At 39.5% G+C, this 21,182-nt stretch overlaps 1 protein-coding gene across 1 annotated transcript in view; it reads left to right on the forward strand.

The window, feature by feature from the left end:
* The first annotated feature begins 7,423 nt into the window (after positions 1-7,423).
* ELOVL7 (ELOVL fatty acid elongase 7) overlaps positions 7,424-21,182 on the forward strand; it is an 87,407-nt gene continuing 73,648 nt past the window's right edge. Inside the window, exon 1 of the mRNA XM_036901737.2 lies at positions 7,424-7,582. The gene's annotated coding sequence lies outside the window, so the exon portion shown is untranslated. The remainder of the gene's footprint in view (positions 7,583-21,182) is intronic.

Consider the following 21,182-nt stretch of genomic DNA (forward strand, 5'->3'; position numbering starts at 1 on the left):
GAACATCAGTTAGCTACTATTACATAAAATTTAGAGTAACCCATAGGGCAAATATAGTATATAGTAACAAATTCCAAAAAATCAAGACAGCTAAATAAAGTTTTAAAGCATAATTTTTTTGTTTTCTTAATTGTTATATTATTTGTTTCAGTTACAACATTAAAATATAGTTTTTCATGATGGCATATTATTTAGTCATTCAATAAGATATAAATTATGATAGTTTGGGGTTCATAGGAAGATAATTACAATACTGATTGTAATGATAATTTAAGGGATGTTCTCATTCCGTATCTCACTTATATCCTGCCTTGGGGATACACATTTTTCCATACATATTAGATATCTGAGCAGGATACACAAAGAAAATAATTTGTCTGAAACCCATAGTTGGCATTTTCAATGCCAAAAAGAGTTGAAGCCAAGAAGCTTGGCAGGGTGTAGTCACACTGACATAAAGCAGCAAGATATGGTAAGGGTAGGCAGCCACTTAATGTCCTTATCACATCACAGTGATGGTCTTCCTGTGATGATATTAAAGGTTATATTTAATTTACATAAAATACACATAGGAAAATATTCTAACGCATTTAAATAGCAAGCTCACACAAAGTACTCCAACAGCTTTCCTAAATTTCAAGGCACAAAGGATGCAAAGAGAGATGAGATAAAATCTCTACCCTCAAGACTTTTTAATTTTAGTTGGGGTGGCAATAATAACAGAAGTGATGCATTAGATGTAAGATGTTTTCCGCATTGTGTGAAATTATAGCTCTCTGGACAATTATATCTGAATCATATGGAGTATGTGTTAAAACACAAATTCCTTGGCCCACTATCCAGACCTACTAAATCAGCATCTTTGCAAATATATTTCTAGGAATCTGCCTTTTAACAACATCCTAATGATTTTGACTTTCAGTAAAATTTAAGTATCTTCTGGTAAAAGTTAAACAGAACAGACTGACAGAGTAGCAAGTTGCCAGTAAAGATTCAGTCTTCTCTCAAAGAATGAAAAATTCTGAAAAAAAAATTATTCACAGGAGATATTATTGTCTCCATAGAAAATCAAAGGTATTCTACAATTTACTAAAAGTATCAGTAAAATGAATGATATATAATCATTACACAAAACTTAAGTTTCCTAAGGTTCTTAGGAAGAAATCTAAAAAAATATGTGAAAAGAAAAGAAAAAATAAAACTTTATTAAAAGACAGAGAAGATATACGTAAATGGAGAAATAATATCATGTTCATGGATGGGTCACCTCAATACCTTAATGACAGCAGATCTCTCTAAGTAAATATTTAAACTTTAGGGAATTCAAATCAAAATCCTACAATAGATTTTCAAAGAAAGAGAAAGAAAGGGAGGAAGGAAGGGATGGAGGGAGAGAGGGAGGGAAAAGAAAAGAAAAATAAAAGAAAACAAGCTGCTCTTAAAATTTACAAAGAATTATACAAGAGAAAGAAAATCCAAGGCAAGACAGGTAGACAATGCAATAGAACAGGGAGCTTAGATAGGACGGAGTATGTGTGAGATCTTAACAAATGGAGGGAAGTGGACACCTACCATACATATAGCAAAGGGCTAATCTCCCTATCATGGCCTCCTAGAAATTGATAAGGTGAAAAAAGCTGCAACCTAAATGAAAAAATGGACAATAGGAAGAGTCTACAGAAGTGGAAATATAAATGGCTTTTAAACATGAGACAGGTATTCAATAACACCTTAAAGGAAACACAAATGCAAACTACAGCAGAGTTCTATATTTCATTTATCAAATTGACAAACATTCAAACATTTGGTAACACTCTGTTGGTAAGGCTTCAGAAGGGGCAAGGGTGGAGGGAAAGACACTTTTATACATTTCTGGCAGGAGGGTAAATTAGTGCAAGCCTATATAGAGTACAGTTTGGCAATTGCTATCACAATTACAAATGTGCTTACTCTCTGAACCAACTGTTCCACTTCCAGCAATTTACTTAGTGTGTGCAAAGTTACTAATTGTAGCATTGTGTATGGTTAAAAGCATGAATTCTAGAGCCTAACTACCTGGTTTGAAATCCTAGCTCTGCCACTTCTAGCACATGTCCTCAGGTAAGTTACTAAATTTTCCAGTGCTTCAGCTCCTTCATTCTACAAAATGGGAGTAATAATAGTATCTGTTTGGGTTGGTGTAAGGATTAAATGAGTTAAATCTTTGTAAACAGTACTTACAACAGTACCTGGCACATACTATGCATTTGTTAGCTATTGATACTAACATTACAAGACTACAAATAACCTAAATGCTTATCAATACGGAACTAACTAAATGAATTATGGTAGAGTCGTACAATATAGATGAAAACAAAAAGTATATTTAATACATCAGAAAAAGGAACTATTTCTTATATAAGGGGCAAAAAAGCATAAATCATAGGGAAATATTGATAAATGTAACTACATTAAACATTGTTAAACTTGAGAGTAACAAAATTCCTCTTTAGTAATAAGGGTAACTGGTGAATCACTGTATTGTATACTTGAAACTAATGTAAGATTGTATATCAATGATACTTCAAGTTTTTTAAAATCCTCATAAAATTAAAATGAAAGCTCTAGATTGAGAAAAGATGTTGACATATACAGACAAAATTAGCACAATTTAACAAAATATATATATATACCTCTAGGTAAAATAAGCAAATGACATGAAAAAGGAATTCCAAGAAGATACCTCAATGACTAAAAAATATGAAAAGATGTTCAGTATCAGTAAGTAATCCTGGAAATGTATATTAAAACCACAATGAGAAACCACTTCAGACCCATCAGACTGGCAAAATGATAAAGTCTGAAAACACCAAATATTGGCAAGAATTTGGGGAAATGGGAACTATTACACAATGTAGTGGGAGTGTAAATTGGCACCACTTAGGGAAATAAGTCAGCAGGATCCTCAGTTCAATAGAAACAATAGAAAATGGCTCATTTAAATGGAAAAGGTGTTTATTGAAAAGCTTACAGTATCTCCACAAAGGCTGGATAAGAGGCTTGGAAAAGGTAGGAACAAAGGGAGGCTTTGCTGACAAGCCAAATTTATGCCAGTGAACCAGTCTGAGGAGGCATCCATGTCACTAGCATGACTTTAAGTTCAGAATCCTGGGTGGCGCAGGGAGTGGGAGTATCTGCTTGGCTCGGCTTCCGTCACAGCATTTGTGTTCCTGCTGCCCAAGTGGCTGGTAAAGTGAGTATCACACATTTTCAGCTGCTATAATGGGAGGTGAGTTCTGTCTCATATGAAGTCTTATAATAGTAACTTTCTCAAATATAGCAAAAGGGTTCAGATGTAGGGCAGCCAAAAAATAACAAATGTCCTTAGAAGAGAACATCTATTCCATGATCAGCAATTCCATTTGTAAATATAAGCCTTAGAAAATTTTCTACATATGTACAAGAACATACATTCTCATTTGTTTATTGCCACATTATTTCCATGGGGAAAAATTGGAACTAATCCAATATCATTCATTAGCAAGCAAATGGATGGTTTTAGTAAATATGAATAAGTAGGATACTATTAATTAGTAATTAAGTGAATAAACAAAATCTGCCTTTGTCAACATGAATAAATCTCAAAAGAAAATGGTTGGCTAAAGAACAAAGCTGCAAAAGAATACATATAGTATAATAGTATTTACATAAAATTTAACCCTGTAAAAATTATATATTCAGTATCTATTCAGATAGATACATATGTAATAAAAATACAAACACATGCCTGAAAATGATACATAACTACTTCAGGATACCTTTGGGAAAAAGAAACAGATTAGGGTAGAGTGGAGCTTTAACTGTAACATTTATCTCTTAAAAAATAGAAAATATTAACATTTGCATAGTGGACAATGTCATCCCTTTATCCAGATCCCTTTGCATCCCTTACTGACCTCAATAAATCACCAGGACACAACTTTCTGTCTTAGGTCGGCTTGTGGGGAACTAAGACAGTCCATTAACACAAACTCCTCCCTCCCCAAGCACCTCCCCATCACTTGGCCTTCCCTCTGCAGAAGATGTATGGGTGAATGTGTGCTTTCAGATCTAAGGCCAAATTCTCTACCTGTGGGCTAAATCCCACCACTACAGACTCAAGGATAGCACTACAGCAATTATCCTGTCTTTCCAGCTGTATGTTTTTCCTTCTCTACTAAGTTTTTTCAAAGTATAGAAACAAATTTTATCATGTATCTTAAAAAAATACAAAACAAACTTTCTAAACCCTATTCCTCTTACTGACATCAACTCTTTGCTCCTTTTTACCACAAAAATCCTTGATATAATTGTCTAAACTTGTTTTTTCCAATTTTTCCCTTCCTACTTACTCTTGAAACTCATTCTCTTCAGGTTTTCTCTCCTTCCTTTTCTCCAAAGCAGTTGTCATCATGGTCATACAATGACTTCCATATTGTTAAGTCAAAGTCAATTTCTGGTCCTGTTTATAGCATTTGACACAGATGATCACTTCCTCTACTTGAAACACTTTCTTTCCTTCCTTTCTTTCAAATACTCATTCTTCTCACCCACTGTGGGTTGAATATGATTCCCTATGTCACTGATATGATTTGGCTATGCGACATACTTGAGCCAATGGAATATTAGCTAACTTGATGTGAACAGAGGCCTGCCTTCATTGTGCTTCAATGGTGCAAACAGAAACCCAAAAAGCTTGTGGGTTTTGGATTGGTTCTTGTACCCCAGTTATCTACCATGAGAAGATCTCCAGGTGGATGCTGCCTCTTCAGTCTAGGATGAACACACATAGAACAGACTTAAACTCAATCTGCAACCTAAAGCAGAACCAGTCGGCTGGGCACAGCCCCAATCAGCAGCTGAACTACAGCCAACCTGCTGACTGATGGACATGAGAGCAAGTATATTGCTATGAGCTACTGAACTTTGGAGTGATTTGTTAGTACTCTTGTGCCTAACACACTTACCTTCCAGGAAATAACACTTTTCTGAGTTTACTCCAACCTCAGGACTGTTCCTTCTCATTCCCTGATCACAATACTAGAGTGCCCCAAGACTCAGTTCCAAACCCTCTTCTAGTCTCACTCTTGGTGCTCTTAGCCATTCTCAGGCCATTAAATACCATGTGGAAGTTGACTTCTCTCAAATTCGTATCACAAGCCCAGACCTCTTTCTTGAACTCCAGACTAGTACGGACTACTGCCTACGTGACAGTCCCACTTGGATATCTAATAGGCATCTTAAATTAAATCAGTCACCCAAACAATTCCTGACAAACCCCCCCTCCACACTTTCTTCTGTCATAGTCTTCTCTTCTTAATAAATGGCAACACTCTCCTTCCAAATGATCAAGGCAAACACTCTGGAGTCATTCTTGACCTTTATTTTACTTATTTTATCTCACACCCACATCAGATCCTTGGGAAATTTTGTTAACATTACCCTCAGGACTTATTTTTAAAATCCTACCATCTCTCACTGCTACTAACCTGGTTCAAGCCACTTTTATCTCCCATCTAGATTTTGTAAGAGCCTCTTACTCATCTCCTTGCTCCACCTCCCTCAACCTACTCTCAAAAATGTTGTTGTCAGGGTATTCCTTTTTAAATTTTCAGTCGAGTGATATCACTTCTTTACTCAAAATGCTTCCCTTGACTTTTTGAGCTCATTGATGACTAATGTCCTCACTCATTCCAATTTAGTCATTCTGGCTTCCTTGCTGTTCTATGCACATGAACACCCCAGACAAGATCATGCTCCCTGGTCTTTAGCCTTGCTGTTCCCACTGACTGGAATACTGTTCTCAGATAGACACACCTCTTTAAAAATTTGGCTCAAATGCTCCCTCCTTTGAAGTCTTCCCCAACCACTTCAACATTGCAACTCCCCACCTCCAAAAGCTTCTGTCCCTTTCCCATCTTTTTCTTTATAGCACTTATCACAACAAGAAAATCACATATTTTACTTGCTTATTCATCTGTGGTCTGTCATCCTCAACATAGAGTGAATGTTCACAAGAACAGTGGTTTGGTTTTTTGGGGGTGGCGGATCTGCTTTGTCGTCTGTTGAATCTTCAGGAACATAGCACTCAATATTTGTTAAATGAATGAATTAATTTGACCTGCATATTTGAAATTTCATAAATATATAGAGGTAGGTAGATAATGACAGACTTAAAGGCAAATAATCAGTAAGCAACTGTCTCCAATTTAGAAGTCCTTTGGGAAAAGGACTTCTAAAATCTACTAAATGACCTGTTTTTATTATGAAAGCAAAATTTATTTGAAGGAGAAATCTTTAGTTTCCTTGATGTCAGGATTCTCTTAAAGTTGAGTTTTCATGTTTTATGCTTTTCTTTCAATGGCTACTATGTATGCTCTCAAAATTCTACCTAAAACATTTAAAACTTCCTGTTCATTACAGTGGGATTAGGCTGTGGAAGGTAAACTCCGCATGTGAGTACTCGCTCACAGCTGAGTGTACTCGCTACCCATCCTCCTAGGTGTTCTGGACCTTTTTGTCCTGATCCCTTACTTAAACATCACAGCATAAACTACAGGGGCCACGTTTGTGAGGTGCCTGGGTCAGGACTGCAAACCCTCAGGTTATTTTTCAGGTTTGTAGAGGACAACTTAATTTCAGGTCTTGGGTTTGCTACCTAGGCAAGTACTTCCTTGGATTCCTATTTCATCGCCCCGCTATTGATGCCCTGAAACGCTGCAGCGGTTAAGAGATCGCACTGGACGCAAGCCTGCCAAAGTTAAAAAATAATGAAGCCCACCAGTAGGAGCCTAACATTTTGCACTCACCCCACTCCCCAATCCAACATAGGTAAGGAGAATTCAGTTTGCTAGACTTTGTTCCCTGGAGCAGTTGTTTTTAACCAGTAGAGTTAGATTATACACAATTTACTTTCCAGTGCTCTGCAAGTCCGCTCCACTCCCCAATATTTCAGCAAGTCCCCAGTTTCTTAATAAGCAGGGGATGGAGCTGACCCAACATTGGGCTCCTCGCCTTGGCTGGGTCTGGCCTCCATTTCAGGTATGAATGAACCCTCCCCAAAGCCTTTCCAGGAGCAGGGATCCCCTTTCTTGTCCCGCTCCACAGCCAGCCTCGCCCTCAGCCAGGTTTTCCTCATTTCAGGACTGTCTGCAACTCATTGCTCAAGGATGCCAAGCATTTTACACTATTTATGTTAAGCCTCGTGATGACCTCAGGTGACGGCATTTGTGATCAGAAAAAAATGTCATCAGTCCAAGGGCCAGAACCGATATCCCGAGGCGGCCGGCGGCTGCACGGGCGGGCGGCTCGCCCGGGGAGGTAGGGCGACCAGGGCCGCGCGCCGCCCGCCCCTCGTGGGTACCTGGCGGCGGCGGCGGCGGGCAGGGGGCGGTGCTGCGCGGCGTCACGCGGCGGGGTGGGAGCGCCGGCAGGTGACTCCCCGGCGGCCTCCTCCCCTTCCCAGCGCGGTCGGCGGCCGGGGCAGCAGGGGCCGCTGTGAGAGCTCGGCGCCCACGCCGCCGCCCTGTGCTCCAGCGCCGGGCGCTCGGCTCCGCCGCCCGCGGTGAGTGCGGGGCTCCCGGCCTACGGGCCGGGGCCAAACTTTCCCGGGCCTCGGCGGCGAGGAGACGCGGGAAGGGAGAGAGACCCCGAGGGCAGGGGCGGGAGCGGCCGGGCGGGGGACCTTGGGCGCGGCGCGCGGGATCCGGGTGCGGAGCCGGGGGCGCCTGGCCGGGCCCTCCCGGGGCCGTGCGGACGCGCCTGGGAAGTTTGGCCGAAGGCAAAGGCCCTGCCCGCGGCGCTCACCTGGGCGCCCCCGCTGCCCCGGCCTCGCAGAAGGACGGTGGTCCCGAGCCACCCCGGGGCTCGCAGGCTCTCCGGGCGCGCCCGCCGGCCGCGGGCCCTGCTGCTACGGGCGGGAGGGCAAAGGTGCTCGCCGGTGGGATTGGGAGGGAGAAGGACGCGCCCGACCTTGGCCGCCGAGGTCACCCTCCCCGCCCCGGCATCTGGCCTCGCTAGCCGCCCCCCAGAGCTCCCGAGCCCCTTTCCTTCTGCTTGCTTCCCCTCTGGGGCGCCTTGGTGTGCGCGAGGCCGGACTGAACTTGGGGCGCTGCGCCCCGGCTCCCGGAGCCGCATCCTGTCCGGGCGGCTGCCGCTGGCTGAGGAGCCGACCGATGAGTACAGAGCCGCAGAACAGGTCGTGCCGGAGATGGAGATGGGAAAGGCTGTGGTTCCATTGTCCGAGGCTCGTTGGGAAATGGGCCTGGTGCCGCTAATCAGTCACCGCTGATTCAAACTTACCGGATGCAGGGAGAGCGCTCTTTGGAGCTCCCGGGGGAGCTGGGTCTGGTCTCGACCCCGACCAGCTCCCCCAGTGGTTCGGGAAACAAGTCCCTCACCGACTGAAGATCAGTTCTGGAGAGTCTAGCCTTTTCCCTCTTGCTGAGATATCCCCCCGAAAAGCATTTTCACTTAACCTTACTTATACTTGCAGGTTACTCTTTATCCCAGTCCTCGCTTTTACTGTTTTACTGCTGTAAAAGAGTCATTTATATTTTGTGTCTGCCTCATCTTCCTATCGCTCATTTGCTTACTGATTCCCTTACTTTGTAGTCTCTGCTCCAATTACTGGCCAGAAATTGTTCTCCCCAAAGTGACCGAGGACAAAAATTCTTCTCCTTCAGTGGCAGACATTTATCGCGTGTTTATGTGCTGGACACTGTTCTCAGAACTTGTGTGAACTCCTCTGGTCCTCGCAGGAATCTTGTGAGGTAAATGGTAATATCCTTGTTTTGCGGATGAGAAAACGGAGGCACAGTAACTTGTCTAAGGGCACACAGGTGGCAGTCGGGAATTCCAACCCAGGGCTCTGGTGCCAAGCTGGGCCCTGAACCACTGTGCATGCTGCCTCACCTAGGGTTCCTTTCTTGCTCGTTATTTTCCTGAAGTCCTGTGCTGTGTCAGGCATCAGTGACCAGGCCCTCATTCGCAGGGCTTTCTTTTCCGTCTTGTGTGGCTTTGTCCTAGTTTAGGTTATCCGACTTAATATTCTGTGCTTTCCCTGCATCTTAGTCAGTTTTAGTGTAACACATGTCAGTGCATATTGTAATATTCCCTTTGGACTTGCCCTGCTTTGCCCCAAAGCATTTCTAGTTAACATCATTTATGTCAGGGGCCACACCATTACCCTAATCATTCCAGGGGCAAAAGTCAGTGATCCTGTCCCACTCAATTGAAATCTGTTCAGTTTTTACCTGGTCTCTTCCTTCTAGCCTTCCTCAGCCTCACCCCTTTCTCACCCAGTCTTCACCACTTCCTCTTCCCCAACACTTTTTACTCATTTATCCCTTGCCATGTGTCATTCTTTACTGTTCATTATTTTCTTTCCTAAATGCTTGATGTCCACAAAAAGATTGTAAACACCTTAGCACTTTACATCTTCAGACCTTACAACTAATAGTTGCTTGACAAATGCTTGCAGAATGGTGCAGTATGAGTTAAGGTAGCACAGATCTGTGTTTTGGTGATGGGGAAAAGCATTTTTTAATCCAGGTTTTACGGGATGGTAAGGAGTTTGTATTGGTGGACACTGGGGAACTGACAGGGCTTGTACTAGAGGAGAAAAATCCTGCTGACTCCATTGCTGCAGGTAGGAACCCGGTCACCCTGGCTAAACATGACATTAAGAAGTGTAATGAAGTAGAACCATATCAGCAGAGAACCATAGACCTATCCTTGTCTTGGCAAAACAAGATATGAAGCCACAGTAATTTATAACCCTTCTCCAGTTTTACTGAAAAAATAACACATACAGAAAAGCACATGAAACATAAATGAAGTAGATGTTTTTAGCTGTTGCCGTAGAGTGACTGTCTTATTCTGGTAGTAGATATGATAGTAGGATGATACTGCAGACAAGCCTACTTAGGAATCTTTCCCCCAAATCTCTGTGTAAGGTGATGTGGGCCCGCACTAATCCTGAGAGAGGATTGGCGCTGATGAGAGAACTGACTGTGCGTGGGGAACTTTGAGGTTGAGGAGAAAAGAAAACTGGAAAACGGTATCAAAATGGTGAAATTTGGGAGCCCAGAAGACTTTTGACCTACTGAGCATAATTCTATCACAGTGAATGTTTTGCCATTTTACCTTTCTCTCCTTTTTTTCTATGCATGTTTTCCTCTGTCATGCTACACATAGAATTTTAGTATTCATGTTTTTCATATAACACATGGTAAACATTTTTCATCTTATTTCTAAAACTTTTGTTGGAATTGTATTCCAGTGATTAGAATGTAATTTCCTTAACTAATCCTCTATTGTTGGACAGATATATTAACAACGATTACAAACAACCTAAGTTATAGTAATACTTATACCTTTGCAGACAGCCCATTTTACAAATCGGGGTTTATTTATGTTAGACACTTGAGTATGCATAAAAGAAGCCTTTGGTATGTTACATGTGCAAACATCAGTTTTAGGGTATGAAAGAATGCTAGTTAGCAAACAATTTGGGAGCCTTTATGTATACAGTAGCAGTTAAATTGAGAATGAACATTGAGTCTCAATAAAACACACAGCATGTCAAGAATCAGGCCATAAATATATTTTTAGAGAGAATATAGTTTAGAAGTGTGCTGTGATCATTCCAATTTGGACCACTCCTGAAAAGTTGAAAACTCATGCAAATTTCGTACTTTATAAGATAGGTCTTCTAAACAAGATCATGGTATCCCACTGTTCTTAATTGATTTAGATATATTAAAGGCACATACTATTATATTGGCAAGTAAAACTTATCTTTTGGTTAAGGATAGAGGTAAGTACACACCATAAATATTTCTAAACACACTGCTTATTATTCAGATGAACTAAGTTAGCATATAAGTCTGCCATGTTAAAAACAAATCTTCATGCGTAGGATGAGCAGCCACGTGGGCCTTGAACACCAACAGGCTGGCTTCTTTGTCCCCTCTGATTTAAGGTAATAGAGCCAAACCTAGCCAAAATAAGGATGTTTCAGAAGTTGCATATTCAGCAGATATTTGAGTGTCAGCTTTGTGTCAGGCAGAATGGTTGGCTGGCTTCTAAGGAGCCCAGCCCACATCTGTGTGGGCTTGAGGGAGGTAAACAATGACAGGACAGTGTGATAAAGTATGAGAAGCATATTCAGAGTGCTGCGAAAGCCAAGCAAGGGAGGCAAAGCTGCCTTCCTGAGCCAAAAGAAGGGAGAATGGGGGGAGTTAGGGCAGCAGAGAAATGGGGCGAGGGCAGAGAATCAAATCCAGTCTGTGGGCTCAGATGCATCACAGAGTTGGAACACTGTAAAGTGATTGTGGAGGAGGGTGTGAGGTGAAGTTGCCTAGACGCAGAGGGGCTGAGTTACTGAGAGCCTTGTTTCACCGACTGAAGATTTGGGGTATCCTAAAGTCGGGAGGGAGCCATTGGAGACTGACAGACAGGGAGGGGACTTGGTAAGGTCTGGCATTTGCAAATTCACCTTTCTGAAACTTCTGCCCCTCCCATTGGGAGGCTCTGTCTGACTCTTCTACCTGATGTCTATTTCTCATTTCTATCTGATCTCGAAAGGACAGCCACCTTCATTGTTTACATTAGATATCTTGATTAAACTCAGTTTGCATGACAAATTTGGAATAGAAAATAAACTTCAAGGGCCTTCTTTGTGTCACATATTAATAGAATGCTCAAACATGCATTCAAGCTTTAAATATTTTACTGACAATCATGAGGTGAAAAGTTTGGCATCTTTTAGATATTAGTAATAGTTGCAACAAGGCACTTTATGTGCATTTTTTCTCATGAATCCTCTGAAGCTGGGTCTGCACCAAAATCCTCATAGTTTGCATGGGTACAGAAAAGTGTGAAAAGCAGAAAGCAGAAAGCTCTGTGTATACTGTTGAAAGTACGCAGCCAGGATTTAAACCCAGGTATAATGACAGTGTTTAGGCTCTGCATACTAACTCTGTGGATTGGTATTTTAGAGAGTGTATCATATACCAGAGCTCTGATTTCATGCAGTACTTTTGTGAGGGCATAAGGACAACCATAGATGTAAACCTGATTTAGACTTCTTAAGTGGTAGAAATAAGAGAACTAGAAAAAGAGGGTTTGGCTAGTAGTCCTTCATCTAAACTCAGACCCTCCCTCCCTCTCCTTTTTGGCCCAATTTCTGGGTTTTGTCTTGATAGTATATTTGTGATTTATTTGTTTGTTTACTACAATTGAATTACATAACAAGTATAGTACAAAAGTAAAGGGTACTTGTATATAAGGATGACTTTTCCTAAGTCTGTCAAGGGGCTTCTCTGCCCACTCCTCTTCTTACCAGCTTTTGTTGACTTCTCTAGACAGACAATGCCATGTTGGATCCTGTGGGCCCAAAAGACTTATGTCTTGGAAGCAAACAACCAAACAAACTAATGTTGACCTCACGTTTTAATCCCTTTGCTGTTTATCATTTAGTTAGCTAGAAGACACATGCTTATACCTTCAGCCTCTTTGACATTTTAACATGTATGACTTTAACTTGAAGAAAGAAGGTAGGAAAAATATTCTTAGGAAACCAGAATAGTATTACTTATTATTCAGTAGCTTAAGGTAAGTTCCTGAGTAAATGTGGAATGGAATTTTAAAAGTTAAGCTGCTATTTATTGTTCAAAGAGACAACAAAATAGGTAGTAGACATATTCAACATTAAATATAGTTAAATTTTTAAATTAAAAAATATATATTAGAGACAATTGGGCATTGGTAATTGCACATGGTTCATCCAAGTATAGACAGTCATCTTGACTTCTAACCAGTTGACACAGTGAGCCTATGCTCTTCATTTCCTAAAGCAGACTGCGTGCTGCCCAGGCATGATGAACAGTGGCTGCTAGTAGCCTGTTTCCTGCTCCAATTGCTGGGTTACTGGCTCAACAATAGTCTGTTGTAATTATTGCAAACCTGTTGGTGCCAGTTACACTTGTTACTGTGACTAGATAATTTAAATAAGTGTATAAATCTATGAACCTAAGTACAAAAGAAAAGAGTATTATTGTTTCTGTGAATGTAATGTTGAATTCTTTGGAAAGATTCCATAAAAGCACGTGACTAAACAATGGAACATTATTCAGCCATAAAAAGAGAAATCCTCCCATTTGCAACAACATCGCTGGATCTAGAACGCACTATGTTCAGTGAAATAAGCCAGACAGAGAAAGACAAATACCATATGATTTCACTTATTTGTGGAGTATAAAAGCAAAGCAAAACAGAAGGAACAAAATAGCAGTAGACTCATAGACACCAAGAAGGGACTAGTGGATACCAAGTGGGAGGTGTTGGGGTGGGTAGAGGGGGAGGGTGAAGGGGATACAGGGGCACAATAATTTGCAATCACGATATAAGTTGGTCATAGGGATGATAGTACAGCATGGAGAATATAGTCAATGATTCTGTAACATCTTTCTATGTTGATAGATAGTAACTGCACTAGAGGGAAGAAGATGTAATCATATGGGTAACTGTTGAACCATTGTGTTGTATATTTGAAACCAACATAAGATTGTATATCAATGATACTTCAATAAAAAGAAAAGTGAGTGACTAAAAAGTGGGCAAGAAAACTAAAAGATAGGAGAATTGTGAAACTTGAAAGATAATATCCTGACCTTGCTTTACAAATTTGTTTTTGTTGTTTTGTTTTTGTCTTTTAGTTTTCAATCCAATTAGAAAATTAAAACTGGAAATTGTAGAAAATAAATTCTGGGTATGGTTTATATAAGAAAAATACTGGGGAAGCATTCTTCCTCAAGGGAAATCTTGAAACTACTTTGGATATTTGAGGAATTAATATGCATTAATTCCTCAAATATCCAAAGTAAAGTAAATGTTTATGGTGTGTATATAATTTTTTGATTGTTTTCTGTAAGCAGTGTTTTTGATTAACTGACCAGAACCAGTCAAAATGCTGTTATTAGTCTGACTGTAATAATTTATGCCACAGCATAGTAAATAGTCAGTCTTTGCCTCTGTAGTTGTTCTATGCACCTACATTAATAAAGATAAAGTGAAACTTGGCCGTTGAGAATGTAAAAAGCAGAGTACATGTGGATTTTTTTTCTTAGCATACCATGCTAATGGTACATTAACCAACTTCTTATTTTAAATTAGATTTTTAGTGTCTATATAATATTTATGTTTATTTTAATAATGTGAACCAATATGTAGAGCCTAGAGTTCCTACTTTCCTTTAATGACTTTCATGAAAATTGAGAACAAAAATACATATGTTAGCATTAGCCAAAGTCTGTTAAACTTCATAAATTTCTTAGTGCTCTTAGACTGGTAAGTTGAACTGGTCAAGGTATAACTTATTCTAATTCAAATAGTAAGGCTAGAGGTTATTATTTCCTGAAACATTATAAGAAGTTAATGGAAAAAGACTGAATTTATAAAATGGGAATAATGAAAGTACATTTTATAATAATAGCATTTATTGAGCACTTGCTATATCTGGGCACTGCTAAATTCTACATATGCCTTATCTCATTCAATCTTCACAAAAGTCCTGCCAAGAAGGTGATATTATTCCCATTTTATAGATAAGGAAACTGATGCACATAGAAATTAAAATAACTTATCCAAAGTCATTTGCTTAATAAGTAACAGAACTGGGAATCAGACCCAGTTTAGTCTGGACTCCATTGCTCATATGGCCACACTTCTTCTTTTACCCCTTTATAACAGAGTACTTTTATAGGTTTCTTTTCTTTTTTTTGGATGCTGTTTATTTAAGAGGCTAATTCTAGACAATACCAGCAGTGACAGGGGAGAGAGGCAGTCAACACAGGATGTATTAACGGAGATGCTACTACCACCACTGTAGGCTCCTGGGCTTTACTCCCACAGGGATATGCCTCAGTTATCCCATCTAAGGGATGAAGAAGTCAAACGTTTGCTGGGACATGAGCATGTGATAATTTTTTTTTTTTGAGAGTGCATCTCTCATATTTATTGATCATATGGTTGTTAACAACAATAAAATTCTGTATAGGGGACTCAATGCACAATCATTAATCAACCCCAAGCCTAATTCTCGTCAGTCTCCAATCTTCTGAAGCATAACGAACAAGTTTTTACATGGTGAACAAGTTCTTACATAGTGAATAAGTTCTTACATGGTGAACAGTGCAAGGGCAGTCATCACAGAAACTTTCGGTTTTGATCACGCATCATGAACTATAAACAATCAGGTCAATTATGATTATTCGTTTGATTTTTATACTTGATTTATATGTGAATCCCACATTTCTCCCTTATTATCATTATTATTATTATTATTATTTTTAATAAAATGCTGAAGTGGTAGGTAGATGCAAGATCAAGGTAGAAAACATATTTTAGTGCTGTAAGAGGGCAAATGTAGATGATCAGGTGTGTGCCTATAGACTAAGTATTAATCCAAGCTAGACAAGGGCAACAAAATATCCACGGATGCAGAAGATTTCTCTCAGAACAGGGGGGGTGAGGTTCTAAGCCTCATCTCTGTTGATCCCCAATTTCTCACCTGAAGGCCCCCCTGCGACTGTGCCTGTCTTAGGTTTTTCCTCCCTTTAGGAATCTTACCCGTCTCTGACTAACCAGTCATCTTCCCGGGCCATACAGGGAAATGTAAAGTTGGCAAGTGAGAGAGAAGCAATATTGTTTGAAAAGGTTAGCTTTTTACTTTTTTGCAGATTTTTGCCCTGTGGCTTCTATGCCCAGCATTTGTCTTGAGGTATCTTTACCGCATGTGATAATTTTTAAAAGGCATGTTAAAGTGTTTCAAGATGGAAAGGACCTTAGAGGTCATTTTGGCCAACTTCTTCTACAGATGAGGAAACTGAGGCCCAGTGAGGCCAAGTCATTTGGCCAAGGCCATAGCCTATTTAACATGCAGGGTCCAGAAGCAAGTTCTCCTGTTTAGGGTCCAAGTACTTCTCTAACTTACTCTTTTTTCTTCATTAGACTTAATTCTGAATATGGCTTTACTACTGAATTTTTTAATTTCCTAAATATGTCCCACCCCATCCTGTTCTATAAGCAGCAACATTAATTATACTCCTTATACTTTATTGTGGAATATGGCAGGGCAAGGATTATGCTTCCCCTATGTTACAGGTGGGATAAGCAAAGCTCAAAGCAGTGTACTGATGCACCAAGTTCTGAGGCTCATATGATCTGAAACCTAACCCTGAACCATGACTGAAAGTATAAAAGAAAGAAAATGTATTATCTTAGTAAAGATGACTAAACCATCTGGCCCAAGCCATGGTATCCCATCCAACAACCCCTTCCAGTCCTCATTCTCTGTCCGTAGTCCAAGTTCACCCCCTCAGGTGACTGCCTGAGAATCTCGAGGGAGTATCTGTGGAGCTGGGGAGTGGGGGGTGGGTCAGTGGATAGTTGGCGCCCACTGCTCCGCTGGGCATCCCCTAAAAATATCTGTCAGCCCACAACCTTGAGTCTCCAGCTTTTTAATCAGTAGACAGCAAGGATGTTTGTTAGCTGGCTCTAGATTCACAGGCAGATCTGTGCAGCTGTCGCTCTTCCTTGTCCTTCTGTGCCTTTTGTATGTCATGAAAACACTTTGCACATGCATCATCTTGGTTCTTATTGCAGCTGTGTGTGTATATGCTCTTAACTCAATTCTGGAGACCAAAAAACTGAGACTTCAAGAAATTTAAGTGATTTTTGCTAAGGTCATCTAGGTAGTGAGGGGAAACCTGGGTCTAGAATACAGATATTTTGGCTACACACTGCCACTGACTGGATGTGGCCCTAGAGTCTATCTGCTTCCTCATCTTTAGAGGAAATCATGGGGTGGGGAGGTACGGGCAGATAATTTTCTTATGAAACAGGACACTTGCAAAGTTTGCATGTGGTAGTATAGGATTTACATTTTAGTTTTTTCCCAAAAAGGCTTGAAATGCTCACAGTGGATATATTAAGCTCCAAGCAGAGAATGGGAAAATGGAGTTAATGTAGTTGTGATAAATGGAACACTAAAATTTAACTTTAGTGTTAAATTAAATTTAACTAAATTTACATGGGAGCTAATACTGAAAGAGTAAGGAAATGTTTCCCTCAACTCTAATGGTTTGGTTTTTAAAAAGTAAAATATGAATTGTAAGGTAGTATTTGTTCCCTTTGAAATGACTTGTAAAAGGGATTTGTTAAGTAGGCTCTTAAAAGGAGAACCTTGAAACTTTCAGTAACAGTTTTGATAAAGATGGAAAGATATCCTTTAAATTAATATTGGTTCTAGGTAACTTGTTTTTTGTGGACATTAATAAAGGTAAACTCTTTTTTTTTTTCCCTGGATAATTATTTTTTATTGAAGGGTAGTTGACACACAGTATTACATTAGTTTCAGGTGTACAACACAGTGATTCAACATTTATATACATGATAATTCTAGGTACCAGCTATCACCATACCAAGTTGTTACAATATTTTGACTATATTCCTTATGCTATACATTACATCCCGGTTACTTATTTATTTTACAATTGGAAGTGTGTTTATATATATATATATATATATATATATATATATACACACATATTTTGTGTGTGTGTGTGTGTGTGAGGGCATCTCTGATATTTATTGATCAAATGGTTGTTAACAACAATAAAATTCTGTATAGGGGGTCAATGCTCAATGCACAATCATTAATCCACCCCAAGCCTAATTTTCGTCAGTCTCCAATCTTCTGATGCATAACGAACAGGTTCTTACATAGAGTACAAATTCTTACATAGTGAATAAGTTACATGGTGAACATTACAAGGGCAGTCATCACAGAAGCTTTCGGTTTTGTTCATGCATTATGAACTATAAACAGTTCAAATATGAATATTCATTTGATTTTTATACTTGATTTATATGTGGATACCACATTTCTCTCTTTATTATTATTATTTTTAATAAAATGCTGAAGTGGTAGGTAGATATGAGATAAAGGTAGAAAACATAGTTTAGTGTTGTAAGAGAGCAAATGTAGATGATCAGGTGTGTGCCTGTAGACTATGTGTTAATCCAAGCTAGACAAGGGCAATAAAACATCCACGGATGCAGAAGATTTCTCTCAGAATGGGAGGGGTGAGGTTCTAAGCCTCACCTCTGTTGATCCCCATTTTCTCACCTGATGGCCCTCCTGCGACTGTACCTGTCTTAGGTTGTTCCTCCCTTGAGGAATCTTACCCGTCTCTGGCTAACCAGTCATCTTCCGGGGCCATACAGGGAAATGTAAAGTTGGTAAGTGAGAGAGAAGCCTTATTGTTTGAAAAGGTTAGCTTTTTACTTCTTTGCATATTTATGCCCTGTGGCTTCTATGCCCAGCATTTGTCTTGAGGTGTCTTTACCACTTGGAAGAATTATGATACTCGGTAAATTCGATATGAGGCACGAATTCTATTTAAGGGTTGTAATTAGGAAGGAAGAAGAAAAGCTATAGAAGTAGCAGGCGGAAGAAAACATGGGAAGATTGATTATTTCTTTGACATATCTTCTTGTAGAGTAACTTCAGCATGTATAGGTTTTAAACTACTAATTAAATTGTGCACACACATTAACATAATAGGAGTACAGAAAGGTAAACTCTTTGAAAGCATTTCTCCAAAATCTCCAGGGCTAGGCTAATAATATCTAGGTTCTCATAATGATTTGCAATAATAACACACTAAGCAGAGCAGGGCTTCCTAATTCTGAGGTTGGTCTATGGATGGACTTGAGAAGGTCCATTAAACTCTCCAAAGCATCAAATTTGTAGATAGAGGTAATCTCTGGGGCAGTGGTCCCTAGCACCATAGTCTCAAAGGTTGGAAACTGTTGATTTAGGAAAGCATATGTAAAATGTTTAATAACATTTAACTCACTGCGTACATGTAAAAGTATTAGCCTTTATTGTTAATGTTGGAATTAGGCATATAATGCTGACATGAACCAGTTGTGTAGACTATCCATGTTACAAAGACACAGTACAGATAGACCCTAGAAAAGATGTATGATCTCCTGCCCACATGGTAGCTTTATTTCTGAACTTTATTTAGTTCTGTAGGAAGAAAGGTTTCTACTTTTTAAATGTTAAATCAGTAGTCACTCATTTATGAAATAAACTTTGGTTATTTGCTATATGCTAGACAATGGAGATGTAAAAAACTAGAAGTCATCTCCTCTCCTCATTTCTTTATCTCATGCCCACATCCAAATTAGCAGCAGGCATGTCAGCTGTGTCCACAAAATGTATCCTGAATCCATTTACTTCAGTAAACTCCATCCTACTGTCTCCCTATAATCAATTCTCTACCAAGCAATGAAATTAATTTTTAAAAACATAAGTCAGATCGTGTCACTGCTTTGCTTAAAAGCCTCTAATGAGTTTCAGTTTTGCAAGATGTAAAGAGTTCTAGAGATGGGTGGTGGTGATGTTTGCACAACAGTATGAATGTACTTAAATACAGCTGAACAATACACTTAAAAATAGTTAAGGTGGTAAATTTTATGTTATATGTATTTTACTACAGTTTTTTATAAACAGAAAAATAAACACTCATAATACTAAAAAAAAAACCTCTGATGGTTTCCCTCTGGACCTAGTAGAAAACCCCAGCTCTTTAACTGTGGCCTTAGACCCTGCGTGCCCACCTCCCTGAGTTGTCCAGCATAACACTTGCCCTTGTGCTCACCTTGCTGTTCCTCTGACGTACCAAGTTTGTTCCTGCCTCCAGGCCTTTGTACTTGCTGTTGTCTCTTCCAGGACCACTTGCCCCTCATATCTTCTCAAATGCTCTACATCTGTCTGACTACCCATCTGCTGTTGCAGCCCTCTGTCCCTGATCACCTGTCCTATCACTCTGCAGTGTTTCATTTTCTTCCTAACTTTTGTCACTGTTTATCTATGTGTGCTCATGTTTATCTTTGTTTCCTTGTGTGTCTTCCCACAAGAAAGCAAACTCTATGAGAACATAGATCTTGCTGTATCCCTAGTGTCAACAAGAGTGCTTGGCACACAGTGGGTGCCCAAATATTTATTGAAAAAATGAACTGAGATGCGATGTGGTCCCTCCTGCCAAGGACCTTGCAGATCCTGATACTGAGTCTCAGCCTGAGTTGGGATGGTGAGTAAGGTGTTGGGCAACCTCTTCTCTTGTTTTCGCATAGAGAGGGGGCAACTAGTTCTGCCCCAGATAAAATGATGTGAGGAAGGAAAAGGAGGAGAGAATGATGCTGGGGGCAAAAGAGTCAAAATCACATCAACTGTTTCCTTTCATTCAAAGATGGAGAGAAACTTCCTTTCTTCCTTCTCCATCTAAAAGAGAAAACAAAAATATAGCTACATATCTACTGAGGTATGATAGATAATGTAGCTCAAGCCAAGCGTAAAATGAACATCATGTAAGATAATGTGTACCACATTCCCAGAAATGCCAGAGTCCTCTGGACCATTTGTTCTTACAGGATCCATTATGAGCACTCAGTTGTATTAGTCAATAAGACTGTCTTGCCAAAACGAGACCAAAATCTTCCCAATCTTTCTGTCATTCCAACATTATCTCCTCTAGCATGTGTTTATCCCAATGACCATAAAAACTCTCTCTTTTCATCCTGCTGTCACACTACATGTCATTTGTGGATAACTGCACTTTCATGTTTATGCTTTTCATTAATATTTTTTGTGGTAAATATAGAAAAAGGTATAGAGTTTACAATACAGATTTTTCTGTGTTTGGAAGGAAAATCATATTCTATATAATCAGAAATATCAGATTTTCTGACTATGGTAATAGTATATGCTAACTTAACAAATTATGAAAAACTTAAATAAGGAAAAGCACAAAACAAAAAAAAAACTTATAATAAAAAAGAAAAACAGATATTACCCATAATTGCACCAACCAGAAATTACCTTTGCTAACATTTTGGTTAGTTTCTTTTCCCGCCTCTTGTAGGCTGTTTTTTTTTTTTAATTAAAGTATCATTGAAATACAATGTTATGTTGGTTTCAAATATATAACACAGTGTTTCTACAGTTACCCATATTATTAAATCCTCAACCCCTCTAGTGCGGTTACTATCTGTCAACATAATAAGATGTTACAGAATTGTTAACAGTG

This window comes from Manis pentadactyla, chromosome 2 (assembly GCF_030020395.1).
Source record: "Manis pentadactyla isolate mManPen7 chromosome 2, mManPen7.hap1, whole genome shotgun sequence".
Lineage (NCBI taxonomy): Eukaryota > Metazoa > Chordata > Mammalia > Pholidota > Manidae > Manis > Manis pentadactyla.